This window comes from Eschrichtius robustus, chromosome 3 (assembly GCF_028021215.1).
Source record: "Eschrichtius robustus isolate mEscRob2 chromosome 3, mEscRob2.pri, whole genome shotgun sequence".
Taxonomy (NCBI): Eukaryota; Metazoa; Chordata; class Mammalia; order Artiodactyla; family Eschrichtiidae; genus Eschrichtius; species Eschrichtius robustus.
Genome location: NC_090826.1, coordinates 60062339 through 60080465, shown reverse-complemented (window position 1 = coordinate 60080465; position 18127 = coordinate 60062339). Strand labels below are relative to the sequence as shown.

At 39.3% G+C, this 18127-nt stretch overlaps 1 non-coding gene across 1 annotated transcript; it reads right to left on the bottom strand.

The window, feature by feature from the left end:
• Positions 1-302: 302 nt before the first annotated feature.
• LOC137763194 (U1 spliceosomal RNA) lies at positions 303-466 on the bottom strand. The gene has a single exon (XR_011073753.1). It is a non-coding gene; the product is annotated as a U1 spliceosomal RNA (small nuclear RNA).
• Between the last annotated feature and the right edge of the window lie 17661 nt (positions 467-18127).

Sequence of the window (18127 nt, the reverse complement as noted above, 5' to 3'; positions counted from 1 at the left end):
GGGTAGAGGAGTGCCAGTAACAGCCCACCAGTCCTTTGCTTAGACATTCCCTGACTAGAGAAAAAGTGGAGCTAGATATACAAAACATCAAAGTTACAACCCAAAATATACTTTACGTGGCAACATAAAAAGAAGGCTTAACTGACATGAAGAGGCACCTCACCTACATTTTTCCGCAAGGAAACGAAAGTGCAGACTGAGCAACAAGCAGAAAAATTCTAGTAACAAGGAGGGAACACTAAATACACTAGAGAAATACATAAAACTACAAAATGTCTGTTTTTTTAAAACCTTGCAAAGATCAGGGGAAAGCGCAAATGCAGTCCCCCACTACCTCAAATTATGCAGTCAGGTTTCCCACATTTGGGGAAATCAAAGAGGTCAGCACATCCGGAGTGCAATGGATAAGCCACGCCCTGGGAAAATCACCTTCATGATCATGGTATCTCCTCTGCCAGGTAAGTATGAAGTTGATCACTTTAAGAGGAAAAAAAAAAAAATGTATGGTAGCAAAAGAGGTAGAATGCAAATGGCTAAAAAAGAAAAATCTCAGATAACCTTATGCACGTTTGCCACTATTTTACCATGAAACTCTTTATTTCAGGCTTGCCCTGAATTTGCCTTCTCGTACCTTATACCGCTAACAATTTTGTTTTATTCCCTTGGCATAATATTTCCAGTAATAGCTCTTCCCCAGTGTCTCTGGCTGTATTACTTGGTACTTCCTTCCCCTGGCTGACTGCTATAATTCATAGCATATATATATTCATATTCATAGCATAGATACATGTAACTCTGCTTAGAATTCTCTCTCTCCTGTGACTTAGCCATTCCTCCTGTTTTCATCACCCATCTAATGCCAGTTTTAGTCAATTTCTGACCTCTTCTGCCACAGCTTCAGAACTGGGCTACCAGTTCCTGAGCTTAGGACCTGAAATACATAGTTCATTTTGGGAAAACATAAGAAGCCCAGGCTGGTTGGAATAGCTTAGATCCATAAAAGGACATCTTCTTGAAAGGTATGTTGGGGTTATATGATGAGTGACTTGCTAGTAGACTAATGGTTTTGCAAACACTTGTTCCACCACATGAAATAACAACTTTGATTGAATCTTTTGTTTTTGTCAACTGATTGTTTCTAGTGTTTCAAATTCAGCAGTTACTTCTGGTTGGTTTTTTTTTTTTTTCATTTCCCTGATTCACTAAGAAAACAAGATTTATTCCCTTCTTCAGAATTTATCTTACTGTTTGTGACCCCTGCGCTTTCTCTGATAAATCAGATAGCTACATTACTTGTTTTTGTCTCTACCACTGAGACACTTTCTGTGCCACTGCTGACACCAAGATTTTTGTAGTCTGAGGAGTTGTTGCTGTGTGAACATGTTTTTTTTTTTTTTTTAAACTGTAATACCTTAGTGCGAGGGACTTGATTCAGGGGCCAGCAGACTTTTTTTTTTTTTTTTTTTTTTAATTTATTTTTATTTTCGGCTTTGTTGGGTCTTCGTTTCTGTGCGAGGGCTTTCTCTAGTTGCAGCAAGCAGGGGCCACTCTTCATCGCGGTGAGCGGGCCTCTCACTGTCGCGGCCTCTCTTGTTGCGGAGCACAGGCTCCAGACGCGCGGGCTCAGTAGTTGTGGCTCACGGGCCCAGTTGCTCCGCGGCATGTGGGATCCTCCCAGACCAGGGCTCGAACCCTTGTCCCCTGAATTAGCAAGCAGATTCTCAACCACTGCGCCACCAGGGAAGCCCGTGAACATGTTTTGCTTTCATGACATGAACATGTATTCCTGGGTATGCAGACGGAATTAGGCTCGCTAGGCTGAATCAGGGCTGGTTCTGAAATACTGGGAGAAATAACCATAATTTACATGAGGAAATAGTCAGAGATTTGGTGTCCTAGAGACCTAGATTTTGAATCGTTGAGTCAGTCATTTGTGGGAAATTAGAAAAGTTAATTAACCTTTCTGAATTTTAGCCTTATCACATATAGTGACTAAATTGCCACATTTTCTTAATTTTAAGATATCAAACATAAGGCATGTCAGCAATTTAATAGCAGCATTTCACAAAAATTGTAGCCTATATCAAATGCAATGCATGCATCAGTATAAAAAGGTATAAACAAGTAGATGTTCTAATATCATGGAAATTTAATAAAACCTATCTTGCAAGGTCGTGTAATAAAAAAATAAGTTTTATTTATAGTAGGCACATCTGTGGGTATGTATGGCACAAAGTAGGCATTCAAAAAACAGTAGCTATTATCCTCACTTAACTGAAATAACATATGATATCTTGCTATTTTTTAAAAATTTAATACAAAATTAATCTGAACCCACAAAGTCTATGTCATGTCTACGGTCCTCCCAATATTTCTGTACATCCCTCTGGGTTCATGTCCTCCCTGGTAGCTCTTGTTCCAAGTTCTTGCTTCTCTTGAGCTCTGACTCATCTCATTTTCTGTGTCTGTTCTCTTCTCTCACCTCTGATTTTCCTTTGATTTTTCCTCTCATTCACTCAGGCTTTTGTGTGTAAAGCAGGCTTCTTTGAATGTTTAGAGTAACTGGATTTGATCAACATAAAATATTAAAGATGACTTATAAGCTAGTTATTTTTGTTCATAAAATCTCCTTGTCTGCCTGGTCACCAGAAATTTCTTCCTAGTAATGTTTTCCTCAGACTCTGGAATTCTGCCATATTGCTTTCTTTCACCAGCACATTCTTCATTCCCTACATTCTCCATTATAAAAACTTGGTCATTTCTCATGCAGAGTACTTTTTTTTCTATGTGAATATTTAATTGTATCCTTTTAACCTATGTACTTGGAGTCCTACCTCCTGCACCCAAAAGACTAATCAATATACACTCTGACATATAGAGAATTCTCTTCTTAATAAGTCTGATGCTAGTTATCAACATACTTTCCCAAACAGCTACAGTTCATGCAGGATGTATTTAATGTTGTCTAAAATGTTAAACCCAACTTTCCATCTACACTCTACCTGCACCCATGCAACTGAACATGGCTGGAGAAAAACATAAACTATGCTGACTAGTCTTACTTTAGATTTATGACCATGAACTTCAGATGTGCCCTTAATGCTGCCTGGAAATCATACTATGTTTCCTTACTCTGTCCTTTGCTGCATTCTCATAAACAGCCACTTCACAATTCCTCTTTATTTAACACCACAACACTGACCTTTCTTCTTCATTCTCTCTCTTTTATTTCAGCTTGGACCTTGCCCCTTGATAATCTCATCCCATCTCATGGCTTTTAATGTTGATACTATACACACACATGCACGTACACACACACACACACACACACACACAGACAACAAGGATCATCTCCTCCCTTACCACACTTTCCTTTGAGCTTCCTTGTTTGTATCCAACTGCCTATATGATGTCTCCACTTGGATGCAAAATGAGTATCTCAAACTTATGTCCCAAACTGCTGCTTCCTCATCCCTCCTCCACAGTTCGCCCCACTGATTACATTCCAAATCTTAGTTGATGGCAACACCATTCATTCAGTCACCCAGGCCTAAAGTCTTAAAATCACTCTTGATGTCTCTGTCTCTAACACATGCCACCCCAAATAGCAACTGCTGTTGGTTTTATCTTCAATATATCACGAATTCAACCACTTCTTAGGGCCTTCTTTTCTATCTCACACAATCATTTAGCTACTGGATTATTACAATATCCTCCTAATCGGTCTCTTTTCTAGCTCCCATGCCTTCCTGCAGACTCTTCTCGATAGACTATCCAGAGAGATCCTGTGAACATCCAAGTCAAATCCTATCATGCCTCCACTCAAAATGCTCCCATGGTTCCTCAGTTTCGCAGAGTAAGAGCTAGTCCTTATAATGATCACAAGGCTGTGGTAGTCTCCACGCCCTCGCTGCCTCTCTGTCCTCCTCTCCTATGAATGGTTCATCTCTTACTCTATTCCAGCCACATCAACAGTCTTCTGCTCCTGAAGCTCACTAGGCCCCCTCCTCCCTGAGGACCCGCGCAGTGGCTTCTCCCTCTGCCAGAAGGCTGTTCCCTCCATAGCCACACAGCTCGCACCCTCATCTCCTTCAAGGCGTTCCTCTAACATCACCTTCCACTCAGACCTGCCTTCACTACTGCATTTAAACTACAACTGCTTTCTGCACCGTGGCATTCCTGAAAACTTTTACTCATCCATTTTTCATATAAAATTTATTACTTTCCTACTTAACATTTAAGTTACTTATTTAACTTTGTTGTTCAGTGTCTCATTTTCAATATCAGGATATAAGCTTTGCGTCTTTTTTATGACGGATCTTCAGTAGTTGGTGTAGCGATCGGCAAAGCATAGACACTCAGCAGATATTTGTTGAGTGAATAAATAAATGAAAAGATAATATACAATAATTCACTAATTCATTCAATTATAACACTCAGAATGATGCTGAGGCTACAACATGAATAAATTCTAACTGAGGACTTTATAGTCTATTGGGAGAGTTAAGTATATAAATAAAGGTAGCATAAAACAATAAAAGACACTGTTACACAGTTATAAAAAAGGACTCTGGGAACATATAGAAGACTAACATGGAAAATATGGGTGACTTTAAACAATGTTTTGATGGCTCATAGGATACAGCTGGGTAATTAAGAAGGCGAGTGTAATCTAAATAAAGGGGGTGACATGTATAGTACAGGGTAATGAAAGTCTTTTTTTTTTTCATTTCTCTCCAATACTGTATGACTGAGCAAGCCAATTCAAAAGAGGTGTGCTCCATAGGTTAGAGATTTCTGTCTGCTGTACTCACTAGTATTCACTGTATTCACTGTGTACCCCTAGTACCTGGAACAATATTGGGCACATGGTGGATTCACAGTGTTTCTTCATAGAGTGAATTAATGGACTTCTTATTATAAAAAAGAGGGTTTTGCCAAATGAATTTAGAGTCTTTTTCAGTTCCATTACCCTAAATTACAATGAGTATGCTTTGAATTGTCAGGAAGAACCTCAGTGATTAGACCAACCTCAAAACAAAGTGGCTATTAGAGGAAGTGGTTATCTCCCCATCCAACAAGGCTTTCACTGTTTAAAGATCTACATGACCCTTTTCCAAGACACTATACAAAGTATTTCTGAATGTGATCAGGAGTTATGCTAATGCCTGTCTTGAGTCTGGTGCTGCAAAGACGACTTAAAAAAAAAAAAAAATCTATGTGGTCCTCTCAGAAGCCATACAGTGTATAAAAGAAATCTAACCTTTTGCCAGCTCTGTGCCTCCTTTGGATAGATCCCTGGTTGGCCTATTGTTTTAGGTGTTGTTGTTGTCAAATGCATTTACCTGAATCCAGTCTATCTTTTATGGTCACATAAATAATTAAATTACAACTCAGAAGAGAAACTCAGAAAAAGTATTTAAAATCTACAGGCATGGTTCTCTGTGCACCAAATATTCTCAAGAGCTAAGGAATATCAAAAAAGAAAAAAAAAAAAAGTTAAAAAGAAGGACAACTTTCATTTTGTGGAAATTCGATACGCTGTTAGGCAGTGTTTACATAACTTCATTAGCAGATAGTACTTATTACAGGACGTCAGAGACACTTTATATTTTTAACTCAACAACCTCTCAAACCAGCTGAGCTTGCTCAACCCACCCCACTGTTGGAGTGCCATTTGATCACCAAGGAAGATTCACAGGACCAAGTCCTGACTCTGATGCAGGAGCCCCCTGCACTGAACATCTGCTAAAGGATGGACAGTTTTATTTGGATTATTCTTACTTAGAGCTTTTGGTTCTCATTTCATCCAATGCTTACAAGTCCCCTTAATATCAGACTCTAATCCAAATATTTGTACAGTTTTCCACTGTCTTGTTCCTTGAGGGTCTTACGGCAGAGAAAACCTTAAGCTGTTGCATACTCTTTATTTCCACTGGAATTCACCCCTACCAGGTAACCTAAACAGGATAATGTATGAATTTTTGGGGAACCCTTCTTTTGGCTTTCCCCCTTAAACCCTAAGCTAGAGCCAATCCAATCACACTTTACTTCCTTTCCTCTTCTGAAAGGATGCATCATAGTTTATTGGTAATAAGCATGGGCTCCAGAAACAGACTTATGTTCCAATCCTAATGCATAATACCGGCTTTGTGACCTTGGGTGTATTACCTTTTTAAGCATCAGTTTTCTCATCTGTACAGTGAGGATAATAGTACTTGCTTCGTAGTTATAATGAATAATTGAGATCATGTGCAATAAGCATAAAGCACCATGTCTGACTTATATACTAAGTACATTATAAATGACAGTAATTTTTATGCAGGACAGTCCATTCCTCACCTCAGTTTTAACCTCAGTTATATCATACCAGCCGCTGGATAGGATAGAGCAAATGGCCTCCATCCTACTTTAGGTTTGATCTATTTAATTTTTCTTCTAAAGATTTCACTTCCAGTCCTTCAAAAGGATATAGGAAGTTCCCATATATAGCAGCCTCATTATTCAATTTTTCTTCCCATATGTTTTTGATGCCAGGACATCCATATGAAATTAGAGCAAAGAGGGAGGCTTTGTGATCACACCATTTCCCTTCAAAATGCTTATTCTTATCGAAAAACTTGTTTCTAGACCATGCAGCCATCAATGTGAAAGATTTTGAGTTACAACTTTACATTAAAACAGAGCTTAGGAAAAATAAAATAAACATTGTATACAAAGTTCTTTAATTGAAGATACCCAGTTAACCTGTCATTCTATGAGGAGGTTACGTTTCTGAGAACTACTCAGTAGTCTCAGGGGACAGGTGCCTAGAATATTATTCTGTTGCCACTGCATAGAGTGAGAAGAGAAGAATGACTGATGGGTCCCTGGGGCTATTCAGTGATACTGTGCATTGCCAGAAATAGGACACACAGGGGACAGTGACATAGTGAATATCTTTATATCAGAGACATGCTAGTTATTCCTGTGCTACGGAAAGAGAGTAGAAGGAATCTGGATCTTCCATCTGGATCTCCAGGTGATACCATTGCCAGCTGCTGCAAACAGGCTGGTTGAGCAATGTGCTATCCCAGAATTCCACACTAATGAGCCCATGTAGTCATTTATTCATTCAGCAAATATTTGCTGAGTGCCAGCACTTTACCAGGTGCCAAGAATACATTGACAATCAAGGCAAAAGGAACCCTTGCCTTCAAGGATGTTCTATATCAGAAGACAGATAAAATGAGGAGAGTTGCTATAACACTCATAACAGGGAGATTTGGTTTAGGCAGGAAAGTTGGGACCAGGGATTCCCCACTCCTCTCATTCCCATCTTCTCCCTGCCCCCTCACCCCTCACTCGTGTCTCTTTGACCTACAGAATGCCTGCCTGAAGGGTGAGTTGCAGGGGGGATCTGAGCATGCTCCAAACCTCTGGTTTCTCTCTTTTGAATAAAGAGCCCCAAGGGATTGTGCACCCCAGGATCTTCATTTCCCCAAGAAGATAGTTCAGCAGAGGGACTCTGGCCCTGCAGGGGGAAAGCTAGAAATGGTGAGGGTTGGTTTAATTCAGACTTCAGTATCAGAGCTAAACCACATTCTCCAATCAGATTTATGGATCTAAAAATGAGCTGATATTTTGATAACAATCCGTTTGTCCTGAGCCTAATTTCTCAATGGATTCTAAACTTGGAAGAGAAAATAAACATGCTGTTTATTGATGTCCCTTATACCCCATCATCTTATAGCATTTGCCAGATATCTGAGGAGTAGATGCAAGTAACTGGCATTTAAGAACCAAATTAATCCACTGGCAAAAAGAGAGATTGAGGTTTTTGGCTTAAACCGAGGAGGTATTGAAATGTTTTGCCAGTGCTAAAGCTAGGAAGTTTACCTGTGTGGGGCTTTGCCTTTGGTTACTGAAGACGGTAACACTTGGGGTATTGCAATAACCAGGGACCTTTATGACTGACCTTTATGACTGAACTTGATGTGATTTAAGAAGACACATAGGGATCAGATCATAGAGGAAAGAGAGTACATGTGTCTTAAGATAGGCAGTACTTCAATACACTGGCTTTTTTAGGTCTTGCTGGGCAGAATAATTTTTATTCCTGCATTTACTGAATTTCTTAATGAAGACTATACACTAAATCTTTAAACTCTAAAGACAACTAATCTCAGTGAGGGCTACCGAACACTGGTATGTGTTTTGTGCCAGGCATAGGGAAGAAATGCAAGGTTATATACTCCCAATTCGGTTTTTCTCTAGGTAGATCAAGGTTCAGTACTAAGTGGGGAACAAATCATGGCTAAACTCTAGGATTCATGTAGGTTATCTATAGGCTCCTGGGTCATCTTCCTTACTAACAGGTTGTCTCTGCTTAGTACTCTGATTTATTGGTTACCTAAGCCTTGACCATGGTTTTTAGATTACAGAGATTCATACCTTGGTATTGATCACAGAAGCATGTTAGTCTTTATTAATTAACAATTAATTAACACTTTGAAAGGAATGAAGAATCTGGCTTCTCCTTGGATTGACATAGAAACTCCATGAATTTTTCCCAAACTCATGAGTTAAGAAAGAAGGTACTTACATAAATACAATGGAATATTACTCAGCCATAAAAAGGAATGAACTTGTGTCATTTGCAGAGACATGGATGGACCTAGAGACTGTCATACAGAGTGAAGTAAGTCAGAAAGAGAAAAACAAATATCGTATATTAACACATACATGTGGAATCTGGAAAAATGGTATAGATGATCTTATTTGCAAAGCAGAAATAGAGACACAGACGTAGGGAACAGACGTATGGATACCAAGAGGGGAAGGGGAGGGTGGGATGAAATGGGAAATTGGGTTTGACATATATACAGTACTATGTATAAAATAGATAACTAATGAGAACCTATTGTATATCACAGGGAACTCTACTCAGTGCTCTGTGGTGACCTAAATGGGAAGGAAATCCAAAAAAGAGGGAATATATGTATACGTATGGATGATTCACTTTGTTGTACAGCAGAAACTGACACAGCAGTATAAAGCAACTACACACCAATAAAATAAAATAAAATAAAATAATAAAATAAAATAAAATAAAATAAAATAAAATAAAATAAGAAAGAAAGTACCTAGATTACCCAGCTTTTAGACGTCAAAACTTGCTGAACAAATCAGAAAGGGAAAGATAATTTTAAAATATGCTTATTTCTTACCACCAGAATAGTAACAGTGACAAGAAATAAAATTCAAAAAGATCAAAACGAATTAAAGAACATGATAGTTATTTCTAGATCAACAAGGATGATGAAGAGCAAAGGATAGGGCTTCCCTGGTGGCGCAGTGGTTGAGAGTCTGCCTGCCAATGCAGGGGACACGGGTTCGAGCCCTGGTCTGGGAGGATCCCACGTGCCGTGGAGCAACTGGTCCCGTGAGCCACAACTACTGAGCCTGCGCGTCTGGAGCCTGTGCTCCACAACAAGAGAGGCCGCGATAATGAGAGGTCCGCGCACCGCGATGAGGAGTGGCCCCCACTTGCCGCAACTAGAGAAAGCCCTCGCACGGAAACGAAGACCCAACACAGCCATAAATAAATAAATAAATAAACCCAAAGTTAAAAAAAAAAAAAAAATTTATTAAAAAAAAAAAAAAAAAAGAGCAAAGGATAGAAAAAGAGAGTTGAGTTTTTAGAAGATCAGGTTACTTCTCTAAAGGAGCCTGGAAAGGCAAGGTGCTGAGAAGCAGACGGCAGGTGTTTCGGTTCTCCCTAGGCCCGTGTAGCTCAGGTTCAGAAGCATCAATAATACTTACAATGCGGGAAACTGTATGGTGATTCTCCGGTATAAACAAATATAGAAAAGAGGCTTCAAGTGTCAAGACCTTTCACAAGTAGCAGTGGCAATGATCACTATGACAGAAGACAAAGACTTCTCACCAAAAAAAGGGTGGAGCCTATGTCACTCGACAAAACACACAACACAGCCCTGAATGCTAGAGGGTTAGAGGGAAAGCAGAAAGAAGAGATTTTGCATATGCCAAATGGGGAAGAATGGCATGTCTAGTAAGATCTCGTGACTGAAGCTGCCACTTGTGCTCAGTTATAATGTTTTTTAAAGGAGGCAGGGATGTCTCAAATGCTATTCTCTGAGAGTTGAGATGGTGTATATGTAGATCCTTCCCCCCTGCTCTCCCCTTACAAACGACAAACATAGCATTACAATTAAACTTACGGGAGCTTTTTCTCATAAGAGCTTAATTTCACAGTCTGTAGCCTTCAGATTACTGACATGAATTAACAGGCGTCCTGGTAAATCGCTAAAACCAAGACTTCCCTGTATGTCTCCTCTTTTCCTCAGCTACTACGTTTCTGCTTTCATTTCTGGCAACAACGTGGGTCTGGATTGTACAGAGTATAGGGTTCTGGGAACAGTATTTCTGTAGAGGCTGGAGACTGACTTGAATTTTTAAATTTTGCAGTGTGGGGTTGATGCTGTGATATTCTTTTATGTCCAAATATTAGAAAAAACATGGCACATAAGCGGTTTTAAGTTGGATTAATTCCACATTGACATGATTTAGAAACTATACTTTTTAGTAGAAGCAGTCTACTCAGTCCCAACTCTACCCAACAATAGCATCAGAGATCTCTCTGAGTCAGACTGAGCAGAATAAGAAATTGGGTGATTGTGGTGAAAGAATTTTACATTCTATTTGGTCTTAACTTGTAAAGAAAAATGAATATAATCTTTGGACCTCCTTTTGTATCCATGTTCTTCATAATCAGAGATGGTTTTTATTCAAATTTAGGACTCCTTTAGGATTGTTTTTAGAGGACATGTCTATTTGTAAATCAGAAGGAAAAACTACAGGATGGATTTTCTACCCAGGATTCAGAAATTAGTTCCATTCTGGCCCATTTCAAAGCCTTTCGGAGGCAAAAGGTAAATTGCCCACCAGTTGCCTGGCAGGACTTTAAAGGATGAGTGTCTGATATAGTGAGGTGGCCTCAGGAAGGTAACAACATTACCATCCTAATCTCTTCCCACTAGTAAACCAGCTACACCAATAGTTGACCATAGACTTAATGAATAAACTTAGTGGGTTCAAGAAATAAAAAGCTGGGGACATTGGAGACAGATACTTATTCCATATTCTTAATTTTTCAAAGGAAAGGGGAATGGAGAAAGGAGAGAATTTCTACTCAACTTCCTGGAAAAGAAAGTTTTAGATGGAAGGCTCTGAGTTTCCCTCCAGCCCCAAGGGAGGAAGAGTGGCTTGTCTGACACAACAGTTTGGGAGAAGAGACCCAGTTCCGTCCTTCTGATTTTCCTCTGCTTTGGGAGCAACACTCTGGCCTGCTCTTTACAACCCCTGAAATTGGGGGATTAAGTCCAATTCAGGGAGAGTTGTAGAAGTCCATATGGCTGCAAATTTATAATTATATTCATCAGTCAATTTTGCTTTCTCTGTGTCTTCTGCATCTTATTTCTCAGTTGGCTCTTAACTCAAGAGATCGAGGAAGGGTTTTTATTTATTGCCTCCACTGAAACCCTAACAAGGGCAAGACTATACAATATTGGCTTTCCTGGTGAACCTTTTAAAGATTTGAACAAATATAAGTTGTTGGGCTGGGCAAAGAAATAGTGATGGTGCAGTGGAGATTTCTAGGCTAAAGAGAATAGCTATGCAAAGGCATGGCACTGATAGAGCAAATAACATAGTTAATAAACTGAAATAAATCCAATATGATCACAGCAAAAAAAGTAGCAAGTAAGCAGATCTACGTACTAAGGAAACATTGTGTAGAGCTTGGCTATGGAGTTGAGATTTTTGCCCTAAGGTAGGTTTGCCAGATTAAGTAAATAAAATTATAAGACCCCAGTTTAATTTGAATTTCAGATAAAAAACCAAATATTTTTTAGTACAGGTATGTCCCATGCAACATTTGCAATATATGCAGTATGCTTACACTAAAAACTATTCTTTGTTTATCTGAAATTCAAATTTAACTAAGGGTCCTCTATTTTATCTCGCTACTCTATCCTTATGGAAATGGCAAATCAATGAAGTCTTGAAAACATTCAAGTGATCAGAAATCAGAGAGAAAGAAAACTAGTCATGCAGCAAAAGGCAAACGTCTCTTTCCAAATGTTCTCAATTTTCTTTAGAGCCCCTTCCAACATGGCCTCACCATAAAACCTATAATAATGAGAGCCTGTTATATCCTGTGACTCATGATAACACTGTAAATACAGACTGATAAAGATAAATTACAGTCTCAGTAATATGGCAGACGAGGCTGACTTGTAACAAAAATGGAGTCTGGATTCTATCTCTTACCATTCATGCTCTTTAGAGAAAAAGCAATACACAAAAGTGACTGATGAACATAGCAATTTCACTTGTGAAACTGGGCACACTCATTCTGCCTCCATTGAAATCTAGGTTCTACACCTCCCTAATCTTCTACAAAGCCTGTGTTTATTGTGCCTGACTTTTTCAGAATGCAGTGACTTCTGCTGAGTTCGTGGCCACCTCAGTCTGATTCACAGCAAGGTGTTTTAAATGGGCTGACACTGCGATTACCCAAACATGATCCATCAGAAGAACAGCATCCCGTGCTACCTGCAGAAGAAATGGGCACAATACCAGTAAACAGAAACCATTCTCCTGACTTAATATCCATTTTCTAAACACAAATCCTCTTTTGTAATTGACTTCACTTGTTTCCTAAATACCTCTATGTCCCTTCTTTGTAACCTTTTCCCTAGGAGTTCTCTCATATGGCAGTTGTTAGAATTCTAATTGCAACTCTCTGGAACAGAGTAATGGTCAGATTGGAACGAGTTGTTCTCACCTACTGATGGGTCAATTTGTGAGCTTGTAACTGTATGAGTACATGCATCACCAGGAAACCAGTCTCTCCATAGGAGGTCATTAAGTGGTAGGAGCAGTATTAAAATGGAAAAGAAAAGAAAAGGCCAAAGACAAAGTTTGAAAAAGCACTGACATTTTTTTTACAAGGCCAGGTATGTGGCTACAATACATGGTAGGTACTTTGAAACACCTCCCTACCCCAGAAATGTAACACATGTTATTGCTGACCTTCAGTATGTCCATCCAGTCCTAGTGTCAACATTACAAAAGTGAAACTGAAGTATAGGAAACCCAAGCCTGAGTACATGGCTGGAATTACTAGATTTCTGGGCAAGCCAAGACCATACTAAGTGAAATAGGGTTCAGCTAATAAATATCCATTCAGGCTAACATTTGATGAATGCTTACCATGTTCCAGGAACTGTCATCAACACTTTAATCATAACTATTTAATACTCACTACAGTTCTACAAGGTAGGTCTTATTATTTTTACCATTATACAAGTGAGAGAATTGAAACACATGAACACAAATATTTAGCCAATCTTACACAGCTCAAGAGTGATAGATCAAAGATATAATCCAGGCAATTTGACTGTAAAGTTGTACTTTGAACCACTATACTATTCTTATTCTGAGGAAGGAGCACCTTTTAACAGCGGAGAATCCTTGTGTGGTCTACAAAATATGAATGGAGATTAGCTTACATTGCTTTGCCTTGGTAATAAGTTCAAGTCTAACAGTTTTCCCAATTTCCCTTTGCAGTTCCATGATTCTAGGTGACTTTACAAGGATTTGTTACATTAAAAAAAAAAGTATGTGTGGTTGTGAACAATACTTGCTCAAAGCAACAATCTGTTCTGTGTTTTGATTGAATCTATATCCATTCACTCTTTTATTCAAAAGTCATGCATGGAGTGCCTAGTGGCTGAGGTGCACTAAATTTGGTTATCAACACATTGTTCCTGATCAGAAGAATTGCACAGCCTATAGGAATATATAGGCATGCAAGGAGAATATATGGGAATATATAGGCATACAAGGAGACAATTAGAATGGTAATCACATTGCTTGTTTACTAATTGTAGGCTAGGCCAATGCTCTAGAGAATATGTAATTCAGTGTCTTAAAGACTCCCAGCCTTGTTCTTTTCCCTAACTGCTCACTTGGGACCTTTCCACCTCTTGCAAAATACCCCCAAAGATTTCTAGAAATACCCAGTGGATGCTTCTTCTGGTACATGAACTGATCCATTAGCTACAGGGACTTTACAGTAGACACACTGATTAGGAGAGTCACAGGAGGAGAGAAGGAACACCATCTTGTTCTCATTAAATTGCTAATGGGGGGGCTTCCCTGGTGGCGCAGTGGTTGGGAGTCCGCCTGCTAGTGCAGGGGACACGGGTTCGAGCCCTGGTCTGGGAAGATCCCACGTGCCGTGGAGCGGCTGGGACCGTGAGCCACAATTACTGAGCCTGCGCGTCTGGAGCCTGTGCTCCACGACAAGAGAGGCCGCGATAGTGAGAGGCCCGCGCACTGCGATGAAGAGTGGCCCCCACTTGCCACAACTGGAGAAACCCCTCGCACAGGAACTAAGATCCAACACAGCCATAAATAAATAAATAAATAAAATTTAAATCGCTAATGGGAACTTCACTAGGGCCACTGTTGACAGTGGCCCTAAGCCACTCCTCTCCCTTGGACCATGGTGGGGTGTGGAGATTGCCCTTGCTCTGATTCTGAGTTACTTAATAGGGTTTAGTCAGTAGGGCATTCTGTAGCATAGCCCAGTGGTACTCAAGGTCTCAGAGACTCTCAGAAAAGCAGTATCCCCTGCTGTAACTCTTCCTTCTCTAAAAAAGCCAATGTATCCAAAGGACTAGGCAGGAACACACAATTCATTATTTTCCATTTTTGTTTCTGTCTCTTAAGAGCTTGAAACAAACAGATAAAACACAACAGAACAAACCTTTCTCTGTCCTTTAGCCAAAACACATAAAAAGTCTCACGCAAAATATTCATGCAAATTGTGGCCACCAGCCCACTAATAATGTGCACAGCCTGATTTAGTTTGGACTCAAATAGGACACCCTGCTACACACAGGACATGGTAAGTGATATGAGACATGAACAGAGTTTGAGGCATGTAGAAGATCACTCTGTCTGGAAGCTCTGGAAATCTTTTTCGAAGCAGTGACCCTTGGGCTCAATCTTGAAAAATGAGTAGCAATTTATTGTTCAACGAAGAGACATTATGGCATGTTAGGCAGAGGAAATTGGATACAAATGTCTGGGTGTACGGAAGAGCTTGGAGTTCTGGGGTGAGTGGGAAGTATAATGTGCTTGGGGCACAAGTTGTGTGCTAGGCTGTCCCTGTGGGGACGCAGTTTGGGGAAGTGAGGCTAGAAATAACGGATGGGATCAAATTCAGAGTAGCCACTATTCTGGGCTATTTTCAGTCAAAAATTTTCTAAGTGGATCTCAGTGTAGGGGAGGGAAAGAATCATTTTCCCCTCTCCCCATCTTAGGTTCCTTGGCTGGGGTCCTATAAATGAGACTAACAGAGGACAGATGACAAAGAGGAAAACAAACAGAAGTGTAGTAGCATGTGCATCACAGGCATACACAGGGGGGCACTCAGAGATGGGTAACTCACAGGGGTGGGTAGAACTTGAGTTTGTATAGCATCTTAACAAAATAATAATAAATTTTAGAGAAGTGACAAGACAAAGGAAAAGGGCTTGTAGCTCCTAGGGGCAGCAAATGTGGAAAGGCAAATATATGGAAAAACTAATGGTAGATAAGTGCTAGTTTGAGCAAGGTTTGTTATGTTGGTTCCTTTAGCGTCTTCTCTGGGCTGATAAGGGTTTAGACTTGTCTCCAGTGATTAACTTTTGTCCTTCCTTATTCAGAGGAGAGAGGGGACACCTTTACAAATTTATGTCCTTCTTTTAGGCAAATATGGGGAGGGCAAAGAGCTTTTCCCATAACTGCTTATTCTCAAGAGACTTTAGCTAACAGTCTCTACTGCTCAAATTGCTCTCACATACAATTTCTCCTTCGATCGTCACAATAATTCCATGGAGTTAGCAATTCAAAGGCATTATTCCCATTTTATAGATTTGGAGATTGTACCCCAAATGACGAAATGGCTTGCTCAACATATTCAGCTCTCTGGAACCCTGCATTTTGTCATCCAGAGAAATTCACTTGTGTCCTGGATTCCCAGTGCTACCATAGTAGTGTAACAGTAGGATTATAACATTGGAGTGGTGAGGGCATTGGCATGAAAAAGGGTGGCTTCATATCTTTGCTCTGGTCCTTACTAGCTATGCCCTTAACTGAGTTACTTTACCTCTTTGGCTCATGTCTTCTACTCTGTGACATAAAGATAACAATCCCTATCTCTCAGAGTTGCTGTGTGCATCAAATGAGAAACTGTATATGAACAGCACCATACCTGGTACTTAATAAGAACTAAATATATCATTGCCTAAAATCATTATCATCATTTTTATGAAGTAACAGTGGATAATGGGAAATACAGTATGCAAATGAAGGGGCATGTAGATTCAGGTATTTATTCTGATTTCCTGCTCTGACCCTCAAATTCAGATTCCCAGAAAACAAATTTTTACTTCCATCCATGTGTGCTTGCATTTAAAGAGTTCAATTAGGTCTGATTGGCTGCTATTAATGCCAGAATGCTGGTCGACCTTGGTTGCTTTATAGTCTCTCACAGCTTTGTAAAGTTAGGGGAAAAAATCCCTGAACTATCATCGTGGGGGCCATATTTATGAATTATTACATGTGTTGCTGGACCACTGTGAGCACTCAAATTTATTTTTATGATCATTCTCACTTTTGTGTAACTTAAGGTCATTTATTTGGCCAGCTAATGACTGTAGTAAAATTATGAGGAAATGGTCTAACATCATTATTCCAACAAAATGACTTATTGATATTTAATGTAACATTAACATTGCCTTAGAAAATCTCAAGACATGTTTTAAACATATATATCCATATTCTCCCCTGAGAGATAATTTTACTGTTTATTTAATGAGTCAGTTAAGCTGAAACAAGGCACTATATTCTTTTTTTTTCTTTATATAGAAATAGTCATGTAACTTGACCTTCTGTCATCAAAAGTAAACGTATTAAGAAACTCAATATTAAACATTTTCCAGTGTAAGCTTCAGCTTCATCCTTGCTTGCTGTCTGCAAGGGACTGCTGCTGTGGGAGCTTATGCCTTAAAGATTTCCCTACCCTTGACACCTTGGGTAACTTCAATAGCAGGAGCTTTGAGAATCTAAATTACTCATCTCTGCTGTGCATTTACTGTTGTCGTTCAGCTGAATGAAATTAAACTTGCCACTTGTACCATCACACAGAAGAAAATTATAGAACAACTTTTTTAAAAAAATGTTATTTCATTTAATTAAGGAGCAAATAGAATTCTGTTCTCCTTCAATTCTTTCGTATAAAAAAAATACAACATTGAAGAAAAGGGAAAGCATTAAGTTTCTATGAGAAGTTCAGTAAGTGAAATCAAAATCACAACTGGGCATTACTTTTAGATGCTATTTATGCAACTGTTCTTTCCACTACATTTATCAGAAAGGCTCACCAATGCCTAAAATTCTACCACTCCTACTTCCTTGTTAATTTTGTCCTTGGTATTTTTTTTTCGGGGGGGGGTTTCCTCTTGAAATTACTTTCATTCCTGTAGAGAAGTTTGATTAATTCCTAACATGGAGAAAACAATAAGGAAGCCTGGGGTAGATCTTTTTCTTGGTTCTCACACTTCATTTTGTACTCGTTTTTTAAAATGTGTAGATTTCACATGAAAATTGTGATTAGTGGATTGTCTTGAAAAGTCAGAAAATCTGGCCACAGTAAGCCTATGTTTCAGCATGACAAACAGCAGTGGGAGCTGAGCAGCAGCTGTCTCCTTTACATGGGATATGTGAACTCCAGCTGGCCACAGTCTGCACCAGTCTCTATTGCCTCTCCACTCAATCAGCCTGCTTTACTCGGTTAAATTACTGGCATGACTCTGAAGATATTTGTATTTATATAGCTACTGATTTTTTCATCTAGATTTGGATCGATAGATATTATTATTACTATTATTTTATTAGTATTACTATTTTTTAACAAGAAAAGAATGCCTACCGGGGAGGTAGGTAGACTCAAAGTCTATCTCTGATGACTTTAAATTTTTTTCTAGGATATGGGTGACCTTAGGCATTT